This window comes from Convolutriloba macropyga, unplaced genomic scaffold (assembly GCF_964194025.1).
Source record: "Convolutriloba macropyga unplaced genomic scaffold, txConMacr16.3 SCAFFOLD_4287, whole genome shotgun sequence".
NCBI lineage: Eukaryota > Metazoa > Xenacoelomorpha > Acoela > Convolutidae > Convolutriloba > Convolutriloba macropyga.
The window spans coordinates 7,501-22,374 of record NW_027451685.1 but is presented as its reverse complement, the minus strand read 5'-3'; positions in this window follow the sequence as shown (position 1 = coordinate 22,374).

The following is a 14,874-nucleotide window of genomic DNA, read 5'->3' as shown; positions in this document are numbered from 1 at the left end:
GACCAGACAGACCTCTCGGTCTATCCTTTAGCTTCAGTCCTGCTCGATCTAGCTTTCCCAAGGCTCGATCTAGCTCTATTCGCCCCGCTAGAGGGCTCTCTAAGACCCCTCGGTCTTAGTGTTATCTCCTGTAATGCCTAACCAAGCTTACTACAGGCCTTGGTCAGGTCTTTATCGGTCACCGATTAGTAACAGACCGATCATAGGGCCTTCCACCCTATCTGGGTTGAGGTCTTTAGTCCAGCCATATTTTGACAAGACACCTCCCCCTAATAATGCCCCACACATAGAATTACTGTTTATGCAGCTTTTCACTTGTGAAATTTTTAATTTTCGCAATTATTATAGAATAAGTGTTTGCGCAGCTTTTCATAGGTCGAGCTCTAGCTAGCTAGCTCAAGCTAGCTAGCTAGCTCAAGCTCAAGCTATCTAGCTCAAGCTCAAGCCAGCTAGCTCAAGCTCAAGCTAGCTAGCTAGCTCAAGCTCAAGCTAGCTAGCTAGCTCAAGCTCAAGCTAGCTAGCTCAAGCTCAAGCTAGCTAGCTCAAGCTCAAGCTAGCTAGCTAGCTCAAGCTCAAGCTCAAGCTAGCTAGCTCAAGCTCAAGCTCAAGCTAGCTAGCTAGCTCAAGCTCAAGCTAGCTAGCTAGCTCAAGCTCAAGCTAGCTAGCTAGCTCAAGCTCAAGCTAGCTAGCTCAAGCTCAAGCTCAAGCTCAAGCTAGCTAGCTAGCTCAAGCTAGCTAGCTAGCTCAAGCTCAAGCTAGCTAGCTAGCTCAAGTTCAAGCTAGCTAGCTAGCTCAAGCTCAAGCTAGCTAGCTAGCTCAAGCTCAAGCTAGCTAGCTCAAGCTCAAGCTAGCTAGCTCAAGCTCAAGCTAGCTAGCTAGCTCAAGCTCAAGCTCAAGCTAGCTAGCTCAAGCTCAAGCTCAAGCTAGCTAGCTAGCTCAAGCTCAAGCTAGCTAGCTAGCTCAAGCTCAAGCTCAAGCTAGCTAGCTAGCTCAAGTTCAAGCTAGCTAGCTAGCTCAAGCTCAAGCTAGCTAGCTCAAGCTCAAGCTAGCTAGCTCAAGCTCAAGCCAGCTAGCTCAAGCTCAAGCTCAAGCTAGCTAGCTAGCTCAAGCACAAGCTAGCTAGCTAGCTCAATCTCAAGCTAGCTAGCTCAAGCTCAAGCTAGCTAGCTCAAGCTCAAGCTAGCTAGCTAGCTCAAGCTCAAGCTCAAGCTAGCTAGCTCAAGCTCAAGCTCAAGCTAGCTAGCTAGCTCAAGCTCAAGCTAGCTAGCTAGCTCAAGCTCAAGCTCAAGCTAGCTAGCTCAAGCTCAAGCTCAAGCTAGCTAGCTAGCTCAAGCTCAAGCTGGCTAGCTAGCTCAAGCTCAAGCTAGCTAGCTAGCTCAAGCTCAAGCTAGCTAGCTCAAGCTCAAGCTCAAGCTCAAGCTAGCTAGCTAGCTCAAGCTAGCTAGCTAGCTCAAGCTCAAGCTAGCTAGCTAGCTCAAGTTCAAGCTAGCTAGCTAGCTCAAGCTCAAGCTAGCTAGCTAGCTCAAGCTCAAGCTAGCTAGCTCAAGCTCAAGCTAGCTAGCTCAAGCTCAAGCTAGCTAGCTAGCTCAAGCTCAAGCTCAAGCTAGCTAGCTCAAGCTCAAGCTCAAGCTAGCTAGCTAGCTCAAGCTCAAGCTAGCTAGCTAGCTCAAGCTCAAGCTAGCTAGCTAGCTCAAGTTCAAGCTAGCTAGCTAGCTCAAGCTCAAGCTAGCTAGCTCAAGCTCAAGCTAGCTAGCTCAAACTCAAGCTAGCTAGCTAGCTCAAGTTCAAGCTAGCTAGCTAGCTCAAGCTCAAGCTAGCTAGCTAGCTCAAGCTCAAGCTAGCTAGCTCAAGCTCAAGCTAGCTAGCTCAAGCTCCAGCTAGCTAGCTAGCTCAAGCTCAAGCTCAAGCTAGCTAGCTCAAGCTCAAGCTCAAGCTAGCTAGCTAGCTCAAGCTCAAGCTAGCTAGCTAGCTCAAGCTCAAGCTAGCTAGCTAGCTCAAGTTCAAGCTAGCTAGCTAGCTCAAGCTCAAGCTAGCTAGCTCAAGCTCAAGCTAGCTAGCTCAAGCTCAAGCCAGCTAGCTCAAGCTCAAGCTCAAGCTAGCTAGCTAGCTCAAGCACAAGCTTGCTAGCTAGCTCAAGCTCAAGCTAGCTAGCTCAAGCTCAAGCTAGCTAGCTCAAGCTCAAGCTAGCTAGCTCAAGCTCAAGCTCAAGCTAGCTAGCTAGCTCAAGCACAAGCTTGCTAGCTAGCTCAAGCTCAAGCTAGCTAGCTCCAAGCTCAAGCTAGCTAGCTCAAGCTCAAGCTAGCTAGCTAGCTCAAGCTCAAGCTCAAGCTAGCTAGCTCAAGCTCAAGCTCAAGCTAGCTAGCTGGCTCAAGCTCAAGCTAGCTAGCTAGCTCAAGCTCAAGCTAGCTAGCTAGCTCAAGCTCAAGCTAGCTAGCTCAAGCTCAAGCTCAAGCTAGCTAGCTAGCTCAAGCTAGCTAGCTAGCTCAAGCTCAAGCTAGCTAGCTAGCTCAAGTTCAAGCTAGCTAGCTAGCTCAAGCTCAAGCTAGCTAGCTAGCTCAAGCTCAAGCTAGCTAGCTCAAGCTCAAGCTAGCTAGCTCAAGCTCAAGCTAGCTAGCTAGCTCAAGCTCAAGCTCAAGCTAGCTAGCTCAAGCTCAAGCTCAAGCTAGCTAGCTAGCTCAAGCTCAAGCTAGCTAGCTAGCTCAAGCTCAAGCTAGCTAGCTAGCTCAAGTTCAAGCTAGCTAGCTAGCTCAAGCTCAAGCTAGCTAGCTCAAGCTCAAGCTAGCTAGCTCAAGCTCAAGCCAGCTAGCTCAAGCTCAAGCTCAAGCTAGCTAGCTAGCTCAAGCACAAGCTAGCTAGCTAGCTCAAGCTCAAGCTAGCTAGCTCAAGCTCAAGCTAGCTAGCTCAAGCTCAAGCTAGCTAGCTAGCTCAAGCTCAAGCTCAAGCTAGCTAGCTCAAGCTCAAGCTCAAGCTAGCTAGCTAGCTCAAGCTCAAGCTAGCTAGCTAGCTCAAGCTCAAGCTAGCTAGCTCAAGCTCAAGCTCAAGCTAGCTAGCTAGCTCAAGCTCAAGCTAGCTAGCTAGCTCAAGCTCAAGCTAGCTAGCTAGCTCAAGCTCAAGCTAGCTAGCTCAAGCTCAAGCTCAAGCTCAAGCTAGCTAGCTAGCTCAAGCTAGCTAGCTAGCTCAAGCTCAAGCTAGCTAGCTAGCTCAAGTTCAAGCTAGCTAGCTAGCTCAAGCTCAAGCTAGCTAGCTAGCTCAAGCTCAAGCTAGCTAGCTCAAGCTCAAGCTAGCTAGCTCAAGCTCAAGCTAGCTAGCTAGCTCAAGCTCAAGCTCAAGCTAGCTAGCTCAAGCTCAAGCTCAAGCTAGCTAGCTAGCTCAAGCTCAAGCTAGCTAGCTAGCTCAAGCTCAAGCTAGCTAGCTAGCTCAAGTTCAAGCTAGCTAGCTAGCTCAAGCTCAAGCTAGCTAGCTCAAGCTCAAGCTAGCTAGCTCAAACTCAAGCTAGCTAGCTAGCTCAAGTTCAAGCTAGCTAGCTAGCTCAAGCTCAAGCTAGCTAGCTAGCTCAAGCTCAAGCTAGCTAGCTCAAGCTCAAGCTAGCTAGCTCAAGCTCAAGCTAGCTAGCTAGCTCAAGCTCAAGCTCAAGCTAGCTAGCTCAAGCTCAAGCTCAAGCTAGCTAGCTAGCTCAAGCTCAAGCTAGCTAGCTAGCTCAAGCTCAAGCTAGCTAGCTAGCTCAAGTTCAAGCTAGCTAGCTAGCTCAAGCTCAAGCTAGCTAGCTCAAGCTCAAGCTAGCTAGCTCAAGCTCAAGCCAGCTAGCTCAAGCTCAAGCTCAAGCTAGCTAGCTAGCTCAAGCACAAGCTTGCTAGCTAGCTCAAGCTCAAGCTAGCTAGCTCAAGCTCAAGCTAGCTAGCTCAAGCTCAAGCTAGCTAGCTCAAGCTCAAGCTCAAGCTAGCTAGCTAGCTCAAGCACAAGCTTGCTAGCTAGCTCAAGCTCAAGCTAGCTAGCTCAAGCTCAAGCTAGCTAGCTCAAGCTCAAGCTAGCTAGCTAGCTCAAGCTCAAGCTCAAGCTAGCTAGCTCAAGCTCAAGCTCAAGCTAGCTAGCTAGCTCAAGCTCAAGCTAGCTAGCTAGCTCAAGCTCAAGCTAGCTAGCTAGCTCAAGCTCAAGCTAGCTAGCTCAAGCTCAAGCTCAAGCTAGCTAGCTAGCTCAAGCTAGCTAGCTAGCTCAAGCTCAAGCTAGCTAGCTAGCTCAAGTTCAAGCTAGCTAGCTAGCTCAAGCTCAAGCTAGCTAGCTAGCTCAAGCTCAAGCTATCTAGCTCAAGCTCAAGCTAGCTAGCTCAAGCTCAAGCTAGCTAGCTAGCTCAAGCTCAAGCTCAAGCTAGCTAGCTCAAGCTCAAGCTCAAGCTAGCTAGCTAGCTCAAGCTCAAGCTAGCTAGCTAGCTCAAGCTCAAGCTAGCTAGCTAGCTCAAGTTCAAGCTAGCTAGCTAGCTCAAGCTCAAGCTAGCTAGCTCAAGCTCAAGCTAGCTAGCTCAAGCTCAAGCCAGCTAGCTCAAGCTCAAGCTCAAGCTAGCTAGCTAGCTCAAGCTCAAGCTCAAGCTCAAGCTAGCTAGCTAGCTCAAGTTCAAGCTAGCTAGCTAGCTCAAGCTCAAGCTAGCTAGCTCAAGCTCAAGCTAGCTAGCTCAAGCTCAAGCCAGCTAGCTCAAGCTCAAGCTCAAGCTAGCTAGCTAGCTCAAGCTCAAGCTAGCTAGCTCAAGCTCAAGCTAGCTAGCTAGCTAGCTCAAGCTCAAGCTCAAGCTAGCTAGCTCAAGCTCAAGCTCAAGCTAGCTAGCTCAAGCTCAAGCTCAAGCTAGCTAGCTCAAGCTCAAGCTCAAGCTAGCTAGCTCAAGCCCAAGCTCAAGCTAGCTAGCTAGCTCAAGCTCAAGCTAGCTAGCTCAAGCTCAAGCTCAAGCTCAAGCTAGCTAGCTAGCTAGCTCAAGCTCAAGCTCAAGCTAGCTAGCTAGCTCAAGCTCAAGCTAGCTAGCTCAAGCTCAAGCTAGCTAGCTAGCTCAAGTTCAAGCTAGCTAGCTAGCTCAAGCTCAAGCTAGCTAGCTAGCTCAAGCTCAAGCTAGCTAGCTCAAGCTCAAGCTAGCTAGCTCAAGCTCAAGCTAGCTAGCTAGCTCAAGCTCAAGCTCAAGCTAGCTAGCTCAAGCTCAAGCTCAAGCTAGCTAGCTAGCTCAAGCTCAAGCTAGCTAGCTAGCTCAAGCTCAAGCTAGCTAGCTAGCTCAAGTTCAAGCTAGCTAGCTAGCTCAAGCTCAAGCTAGCTAGCTCAAGCTCAAGCTAGCTAGCTCAAACTCAAGCTAGCTAGCTAGCTCAAGTTCAAGCTAGCTAGCTAGCTCAAGCTCAAGCTAGCTAGCTAGCTCAAGCTCAAGCTAGCTAGCTCAAGCTCAAGCTAGCTAGCTCAAGCTCAAGCTAGCTAGCTAGCTCAAGCTCAAGCTCAAGCTAGCTAGCTCAAGCTCAAGCTCAAGCTAGCTAGCTAGCTCAAGCTCAAGCTAGCTAGCTAGCTCAAGCTCAAGCTAGCTAGCTAGCTCAAGTTCAAGCTAGCTAGCTAGGTCAAGCTCAAGCTAGCTAGCTCAAGCTCAAGCTAGCTAGCTCAAGCTCAAGCCAGCTAGCTCAAGCTCAAGCTCAAGCTAGCTAGCTAGCTCAAGCACAAGCTTGCTAGCTAGCTCAAGCTCAAGCTAGCTAGCTCAAGCTCAAGCTAGCTAGCTCAAGCTCAAGCTAGCTAGCTCAAGCTCAAGCTCAAGCTAGCTAGCTAGCTCAAGCACAAGCTTGCTAGCTAGCTCAAGCTCAAGCTAGCTAGCTCAAGCTCAAGCTAGCTAGCTCAAGCTCAAGCTAGCTAGCTAGCTCAAGCTCAAGCTCAAGCTAGCTAGCTCAAGCTCAAGCTCAAGCTAGCTAGCTAGCTCAAGCTCAAGCTAGCTAGCTAGCTCAAGCTCAAGCTAGCTAGCTAGCTCAAGCTCAAGCTAGCTAGCTCAAGCTCAAGCTCAAGCTAGCTAGCTAGCTCAAGCTAGCTAGCTAGCTCAAGCTCAAGCTAGCTAGCTAGCTCAAGTTCAAGCTAGCTAGCTAGCTCAAGCTCAAGCTAGCTAGCTAGCTCAAGCTCAAGCTAGCTAGCTCAAGCTCAAGCTAGCTAGCTCAAGCTCAAGCTAGCTAGCTAGCTCAAGCTCAAGCTCAAGCTAGCTAGCTCAAGCTCAAGCTCAAGCTAGCTAGCTAGCTCAAGCTCAAGCTAGCTAGCTAGCTCAAGCTCAAGCTAGCTAGCTAGCTCAAGTTCAAGCTAGCTAGCTAGCTCAAGCTCAAGCTAGCTAGCTCAAGCTCAAGCTAGCTAGCTCAAGCTCAAGCCAGCTAGCTCAAGCTCAAGCTCAAGCTAGCTAGCTAGCTCAAGCTCAAGCTCAAGCTAGCTAGCTAGCTCAAGTTCAAGCTAGCTAGCTAGCTCAAGCTCAAGCTAGCTAGCTCAAGCTCAAGCTAGCTAGCTCAAGCTCAAGCCAGCTAGCTCAAGCTCAATCTCAAGCTAGCTAGCTAGCTCAAGCTCAAGCTAGCTAGCTCAAGCTCAAGCTAGCTAGCTAGCTAGCTCAAGCTCAAGCTCAAGCTAGCTAGCTCAAGCTCAAGCTCAAGCTAGCTAGCTCAAGCTCAAGCTCAAGCTAGCTAGCTCAAGCTCAAGCTCAAGCTAGCTAGCTCAAGCTCAAGCTCAAGCTAGCTAGCTAGCTCAAGCTCAAGCTAGCTAGCTCAAGCTCAAGCTCAAGCTCAAGCTAGCTAGCTAGCTAGCTCAAGCTCAAGCTCAAGCTAGCTAGCTAGCTCAAGCTCAAGCTAGCTAGCTCAAGCTCAAGCCAGCTAGCTCAAGCTCAAGCTCAAGCTAGCTAGCTAGCTCAAGCTCAAGCTAGCTAGCTCAAGCTCAAGCCAGCTAGCTCAAGCTCAAGCTCAAGCTCAAGCTAGCTAGCTAGCTCAAGCTCAAGCTAGATAGCTAGCTCAAGCTAGCTAGCTAGCTCAAGCTCAAGCTCAAGCTAGCTAGCTAGCTAGCTCAAGCTCAAGCTAGCTAGCTCAAGCTCAAGCCAGCTAGCTCAAGCTCAAGCTCAAGCTAGCTAGCTAGCTCAAGCTCAAGCTAGCTAGCTCAAGCTCAAGCTCAAGCGAGCTAGCTAGCTCAAGCTCAAGCTAGCTAGCTAGCTCAAGCTCAAGCTAGCTAACTCAAGCTAACTCAGCTAGCTCAAGCTAACTCAAGCTAGCTAAAGCTAACTCAAGCTAACTCAAGCTAACTCAAGCTAACTCAAGCTAGCTAAAGCTAACTCAAGCTAACTCAAGCTAACCCGAGCTAACTCAAGCTAGCTCAAGCTAACCCAAGCTAGCTAAAGCTAACTCAAGCTAACTCAAGCTAATTCAAGCTAACTCAAGCTAACTCAAGCTAACTCAAGCTAACTCAAGCTAGCTAAAGCTAACTCAAGCTAACTCAAGCTAACTCAAGCTAACCCGAGCTAACTCAAGCTAACTGAAGGTAGCTAAAGCTAGTTCAAGCTAACTCAAGCTAGCTAAAGCTAAGACAAGCTAACTCAAGCTAACTCAAGCTAACTCAAGCTAACTCAAGCTAACTCAAGCTAGTTCAAGCTAACTCAAGCTAACTCAAGCTAACTCAAGCTAGCTAAAGCTAACTCAAGCTAACTCAAGCTAACTCAAGCTAACCCGAGCTAACTCAAGCTAACTCAAGGTAGCTAAAGCTAGTTCAAGCTAACTCAAGCTAGCTAAAGCTAAGACAAGCTAACTCAAGCTAACTCAAGCTAACTCAAGCTAACTCAAGCTAACTCAAGCTAGTTCAAGCTAACTCAAGCTAGCTAAAGCTAACTCAAGCTAACTCAAGCTAACTCAAGCTAGCTCAAGCTAACTCAAGCTAGTTCAAGCTAACTCAAGCTCAGCTAAAGCTAACTCAAGCTAACTCAAGCTAACTCAAGCTAACTCAAGCTAGCTAAAGCTAACTCAAGCTAACTCAAGCTAACCCGAGCTAACTCAAGCTAGCTCAAGCTAACCCAAGCTAGCTAAAGCTAACTCAAGCTAACTCAAGCTAATTCAAGCTAACTCAAGCTAACTCAAGCTAACTCAAGCTAACTCAAGCTAGCTAAAGCTAACTCAAGCTAACTCAAGCTAACTCAAGCTAACCCGAGCTAACTCAAGCTAACTCAAGGTAGCTAAAGCTAGTTCAAGCTAACTCAAGCTAGCTAAAGCTAAGACAAGCTAACTCAAGCTAACTCAAGCTAACTCAAGCTAACTCAAGCTAACTCAAGCTAACTCAAGCTAGCTAAAGCTAACTCAAGCTAACTCAAGCTAACTCAAGCTAACCCGAGCTAACTCAAGCTAACTCAAGGTAGCTAAAGCTAGTTCAAGCTAACTCAAGCTAGCTAAAGCTAAGACAAGCTAACTCAAGCTAACTCAAGCTAACTCAAGCTAACTCAAGCTAACTAAAGCTAGTTCAAGCTAACTCAAGCTAGCTAAAGCTAACTCAAGCTAACTCAAGCTAACTCAAGCTAGCTCAAGCTAACTCAAGCTAGTTCAAGCTAACTCAAGCTAGCTAAAGCTAACTCAAGCTAACTCAAGCTAACTCAAGCTAACTCAAGCTAGCTAAAGCTAACTCAAGCTAACTCAAGCTAACCCGAGCTAACTCAAGCTAGCTCAAGCTAACCCAAGCTAGCTAAAGCTAACTCAAGCTAACTCAAGCTAATTCAAGCTAACTCAAGCTAACTCAAGCTAACTCAAGCTAACTCAAGCTAGCTAAAGCTAACTCAAGCTAACTCAAGCTAACTCAAGCTAACCCGAGCTAACTCAAGCTAACTCAAGGTAGCTAAAGCTAGTTCAAGCTAACTCAAGCTAGCTAAAGCTAAGACAAGCTAACTCAAGCTAACTCAAGCTAACTCAAGCTAACTCAAGCTAACTCAAGCTAACTCAAGCTAGTTCAAGCTAACTCAAGCTAACTCAAGCTAACTCAAGCTAGCTAAAGCTAACTCAAGCTAACTCAAGCTAACTCAAGCTAACCCGAGCTAACTCAAGCTAACTCAAGGTAGCTAAAGCTAGTTCAAGCTAGCTCAAGCTAGCTAAAGCTAAGACAAGCTAACTCAAGCTAACTCAAGCTAACTCAAGCTAACTCAAGCTAGTTCAAGCTAACTCAAGCTAGCTAAAGCTAACTCAAGCTAACTCAAGCTAACTCAAGCTAGCTCAAGCTAACTCAAGCTAGTTCAAGCTAACTCAAGCTAGCTAAAGCTAACTCAAGCTAACTCAAGCTAACTCAAGCTAGCTCAAGCTAACTCAAGCTAACTCAAGCTAACTCAAGCTAACCCGAGCTAACTCAAGCTAACTCAAGGTAGCTAAAGCTAGTTCAAGCTAGCTCAAGCTAGCTAAAGCTAAGACAAGCTAACTCAAGCTAACTCAAGCTAACTCAAGCTAACTCAAGCTAGTTCAAGCTAACTCAAGCTAGCTAAAGCTAACTCAAGCTAACTCAAGCTAACTCAAGCTAGCTCAAGCTAACTCAAGCTAGTTCAAGCTAACTCAAGCTAGCTAAAGCTAACTCAAGCTAACTCAAGCTAACTCAAGCTAGCTCAAGCTAACTCAAGCTAGTTCAAGCTAACTCAAGCTAGCTAAAGCTAACTCAAGCTAACTCAAGCTAACTCAAGCTAACTCAAGCTAGCTAAAGCTAACTCAAGCTAACTCAAGCTAACCCGAGCTAACTCAAGCTAGCTCAAGCTAACCCAAGCTAGCTAAAGCTAACTCAAGCTAACTCAAGCTAATTCAAGCTAACTCAAGCTAACTCAAGCTAACTCAAGCTAACTCAAGCTAGCTAAAGCTAACTCAAGCTAACTCAAGCTAACTCAAGCTAACCCGAGCTAACTCAAGCTAACTCAAGGTAGCTAAAGCTAGTTCAAGCTAACTCAAGCTAGCTAAAGCTAAGACAAGCTAACTCAAGCTAACTCAAGCTAACTCAAGCTAACTCAAGCTAACTCAAGCTAGTTCAAGCTAACTCAGCTAACTCAAGCTAACTCAAGCTAGCTAAAGCTAACTCAAGCTAACTCAAGCTAACTCAAGCTAACCCGAGCTAACTCAAGCTAACTCAAGGTAGCTAAAGCTAGTTCAAGCTAGCTCAAGCTAGCTAAAGCTAAGACAAGCTAACTCAAGCTAACTCAAGCTAACTCAAGCTAGTTCAAGCTAACTCAAGCTAGCTAAAGCTAACTCAAGCTAACTCAAGCTAACTCAAGCTAGCTCAAGCTAACTCAAGCTAGTTCAAGCTAACTCAAGCTAGCTAAAGCTAACTCAAGCTAACTCAAGCTAACTCAAGCTAACTCAAGCTAGCTAAAGCTAACTCAAGCTAACTCAAGCTAACCCGAGCTAACTCCAAGCTAGCTCAAGCTAACCCAAGCTAGCTAAAGCTAACTCAAGCTAACTCAAGCTAATTCAAGCTAACTCAAGCTAACTCAAGCTAACTCAAGCTAACTCAAGCTAGCTAAAGCTAACTCAAGCTAACTCAAGCTAACTCAAGCTAACCCGAGCTAACTCAAGCTAACTCAAGGTAGCTAAAGCTAGTTCAAGCTAACTCAAGCTAGCTAAAGCTAAGACAAGCTAACTCAAGCTAACTCAAGCTAACTCAAGCTAACTCAAGCTAACTCAAGCTAACTCAAGCTAGCTAAAGCTAACTCAAGCTAACTCAAGCTAACTCAAGCTAACCCGAGCTAACTCAAGCTAACTCAAGGTAGCTAAAGCTAGTTCAAGCTAACTCAAGCTAGCTAAAGCTAAGACAAGCTAACTCAAGCTAACTCAAGCTAACTCAAGCTAACTCAAGCTAACTAAAGCTAGTTCAAGCTAACTCAAGCTAGCTAAAGCTAACTCAAGCTAACTCAAGCTAACTCAAGCTAGCTCAAGCTAACTCAAGCTAGTTCAAGCTAACTCAAGCTAGCTAAAGCTAACTCAAGCTAACTCAAGCTAACTCAAGCTAACTCAAGCTAGCTAAAGCTAACTCAAGCTAACTCAAGCTAACCCGAGCTAACTCAAGCTAGCTCAAGCTAACCCAAGCTAGCTAAAGCTAACTCAAGCTAACTCAAGCTAACTAAAGCTAGTTCAAGCTAACTCAAGCTAGCTAAAGCTAACTCAAGCTAACTCAAGCTAACTCAAGCTAGCTCAAGCTAACTCAAGCTAGTTCAAGCTAACTCAAGCTAGCTAAAGCTAACTCAAGCTAACTCAAGCTAACTCAAGCTAACTCAAGCTAGCTAAAGCTAACTCAAGCTAACTCAAGCTAACCCGAGCTAACTCAAGCTAGCTCGAGCTAACCCAAGCTAGCTAAAGCTAACTCAAGCTAACTCAAGCTAATTCAAGCTAACTCAAGCTAACTCAAGCTAACTCAAGCTAACTCAAGCTAGCTAAAGCTAACTCAAGCTAACTCAAGCTAACTCAAGCTAACCCGAGCTAACTCAAGCTAAACTCAAGGTAGCTAAAGCTAGTTCAAGCTAACTCAAGCTAGCTAAAGCTAAGACAAGCTAACTCAAGCTAACTCAAGCTAACTCAAGCTAACTCAAGCTAACTCAAGCTAACTCAAGCTAGCTAAAGCTAACTCAAGCTAACTCAAGCTAACTCAAGCTAACCCGAGCTAACTCAAGCTAACTCAAGGTAGCTAAAGCTAGTTCAAGCTAACTCAAGCTAGCTAAAGCTAAGACAAGCTAACTCAAGCTAACTCAAGCTAACTCAAGCTAACTCAAGCTAACTAAAGCTAGTTCAAGCTAACTCAAGCTAGCTAAAGCTAACTCAAGCTAACTCAAGCTAACTCAAGCTAGCTCAAGCTAACTCAAGCTAGTTCAAGCTAACTCAAGCTAGCTAAAGCTAACTCAAGCTAACTCAAGCTAACTCAAGCTAACTCAAGCTAGCTAAAGCTAACTCAAGCTAACTCAAGCTAACCCGAGCTAACTCAAGCTAGCTCAAGCTAACCCAAGCTAGCTAAAGCTAACTCAAGCTAACTCAAGCTAATTCAAGCTAACTCAAGCTAACTCAAGCTAACTCAAGCTAACTCAAGCTAGCTAAAGCTAACTCAAGCTAACTCAAGCTAACTCAAGCTAACCCGAGCTAACTCAAGCTAACTCAAGGTAGCTAAAGCTAGTTCAAGCTAACTCAAGCTAGCTAAAGCTAAGACAAGCTAACTCAAGCTAACTCAAGCTAACTCAAGCTAACTCAAGCTAACTCAAGCTAACTCAAGCTAGTTCAAGCTAACTCAAGCTAACTCAAGCTAACTCAAGCTAGCTAAAGCTAACTCAAGCTAACTCAAGCTAACTCAAGCTAACCCGAGCTAACTCAAGCTAACTCAAGGTAGCTAAAGCTAGTTCAAGCTAGCTCAAGCTAGCTAAAGCTAAGACAAGCTAACTCAAGCTAACTCAAGCTAACTCAAGCTAACTCAAGCTAGTTCAAGCTAACTCAAGCTAGCTAAAGCTAACTCAAGCTAACTCAAGCTAACTCAAGCTAGCTCAAGCTAACTCAAGCTAGTTCAAGCTAACTCAAGCTAGCTAAAGCTAACTCAAGCTAACTCAAGCTAACTCAAGCTAGCTCAAGCTAACTCAAGCTAACTCAAGCTAACTCAAGCTAACCCGAGCTAACTCAAGCTAACTCAAGGTAGCTAAAGCTAGTTCAAGCTAGCTCAAGCTAGCTAAAGCTAAGACAAGCTAACTCAAGCTAACTCAAGCTAACTCAAGCTAACTCAAGCTAGTTCAAGCTAACTCAAGCTAGCTAAAGCTAACTCAAGCTAACTCAAGCTAACTCAAGCTAGCTCAAGCTAACTCAAGCTAGTTCAAGCTAACTCAAGCTAGCTAAAGCTAACTCAAGCTAACTCAAGCTAACTCAAGCTAGCTCAAGCTAACTCAAGCTAGTTCAAGCTAACTCAAGCTAGCTAAAGCTAACTCAAGCTAACTCAAGCTAACTCAAGCTAACTCAAGCTAGCTAAAGCTAACTCAAGCTAACTCAAGCTAACCCGAGCTAACTCAAGCTAGCTCAAGCTAACCCAAGCTAGCTAAAGCTAACTCAAGCTAACTCAAGCTAATTCAAGCTAACTCAAGCTAACTCAAGCTAACTCAAGCTAACTCAAGCTAGCTAAAGCTAACTCAAGCTAACTCAAGCTAACTCAAGCTAACCCGAGCTAACTCAAGCTAACTCAAGGTAGCTAAAGCTAGTTCAAGCTAACTCAAGCTAGCTAAAGCTAAGACAAGCTAACTCAAGCTAACTCAAGCTAACTCAAGCTAACTCAAGCTAACTCAAGCTAGTTCAAGCTAACTCAAGCTAACTCAAGCTAACTCAAGCTAGCTAAAGCTAACTCAAGCTAACTCAAGCTAACTCAAGCTAACCCGAGCTAACTCAAGCTAACTCAAGGTAGCTAAAGCTAGTTCAAGCTAGCTCAAGCTAGCTAAAGCTAAGACAAAGCTAACTCAAGCTAACTCAAGCTAACTCAAGCTAGTTCAAGCTAACTCAAGCTAGCTAAAGCTAACTCAAGCTAACTCAAGCTAACTCAAGCTAGCTCAAGCTAACTCAAGCTAGTTCAAGCTAACTCAAGCTAGCTAAAGCTAACTCAAGCTAACTCAAGCTAACTCAAGCTAACTCAAGCTAGCTAAAGCTAACTCAAGCTAACTCAAGCTAACCCCGAGCTAACTCAAGCTAGCTCAAGCTAACCCAAGCTAGCTAAAGCTAACTCAAGCTAACTCAAGCTAATTCAAGCTAACTCAAGCTAACTCAAGCTAACTCAAGCTAACTCAAGCTAGCTAAAGCTAACTCAAGCTAACTCAAGCTAACTCAAGCTAACCCGAGCTAACTCAAGCTAACTCAAGGTAGCTAAAGCTAGTTCAAGCTAACTCAAGCTAGCTAAAGCTAAGACAAGCTAACTCAAGCTAACTCAAGCTAACTCAAGCTAACTCAAGCTAACTCAAGCTAACTCAAGCTAGTTCAAGCTAACTCAAGCTAACTCAAGCTAACTCAAGCTAGCTAAAGCTAACTCAAGCTAACTCAAGCTAACTCAAGCTAACCCGAGCTAACTCAAGCTAACTCAAGGTAGCTAAAGCTAGTTCAAGCTAACTCAAGCTAGCTAAAGCTAAGACAAGCTAACTCAAGCTAACTCAAGCTAACTCAAGCTAACTCAAGCTAACTAAAGCTAGTTCAAGCTAACTCAAGCTAGCTAAAGCTAACTCAAGCTAACTCAAGCTAACTCAAGCTAGCTCAAGCTAACTCAAGCTAGTTCAAGCTAACTCAAGCTAGCTAAAGCTAACTCAAGCTAACTCAAGCTAACTCAAGCTAACTCAAGCTAGCTAAAGCTAACTCAAGCTAACTCAAGCTAACCCGAGCTAACTCAAGCTAGCTCAAGCTAACCCAAGCTAGCTAAAGCTAACTCAAGCTAACTCAAGCTAATTCAAGCTAACTCAAGCTAACTCAAGCTAACTCAAGCTAACTCAAGCTAGCTAAAGCTAACTCAAGCTAACTCAAGCTAACTCAAGCTAACCCGAGCTAACTCAAGCTAACTCAAGGTAGCTAAAGCTAGTTCAAGCTAACTCAAGCTAGCTAAAGCTAAGACAAGCTAACTCAAGCTAACTCAAGCTAACTCAAGCTAACTCAAGCTAACTCAAGCTAACTCAAGCTAGTTCAAGCTAACTCAAGCTAACTCAAGCTAACTCAAGCTAGCTAAAGCTAACTCAAGCTAACTCAAGCTAACTCAAGCTAACCCGAGCTAACTCAAGCTAACTCAAGGTAGCTAAAGCTAGTTCAAGCTAACTCAAGCTAGCTAAAGCTAAGACAAGCTAACTCAAGCTAACTCAAGCTAACTCAAGCTAACTCAAGCTAACTAAAGCTAGTTCAAGCTAACTCAAGCTAGCTAAAGCTA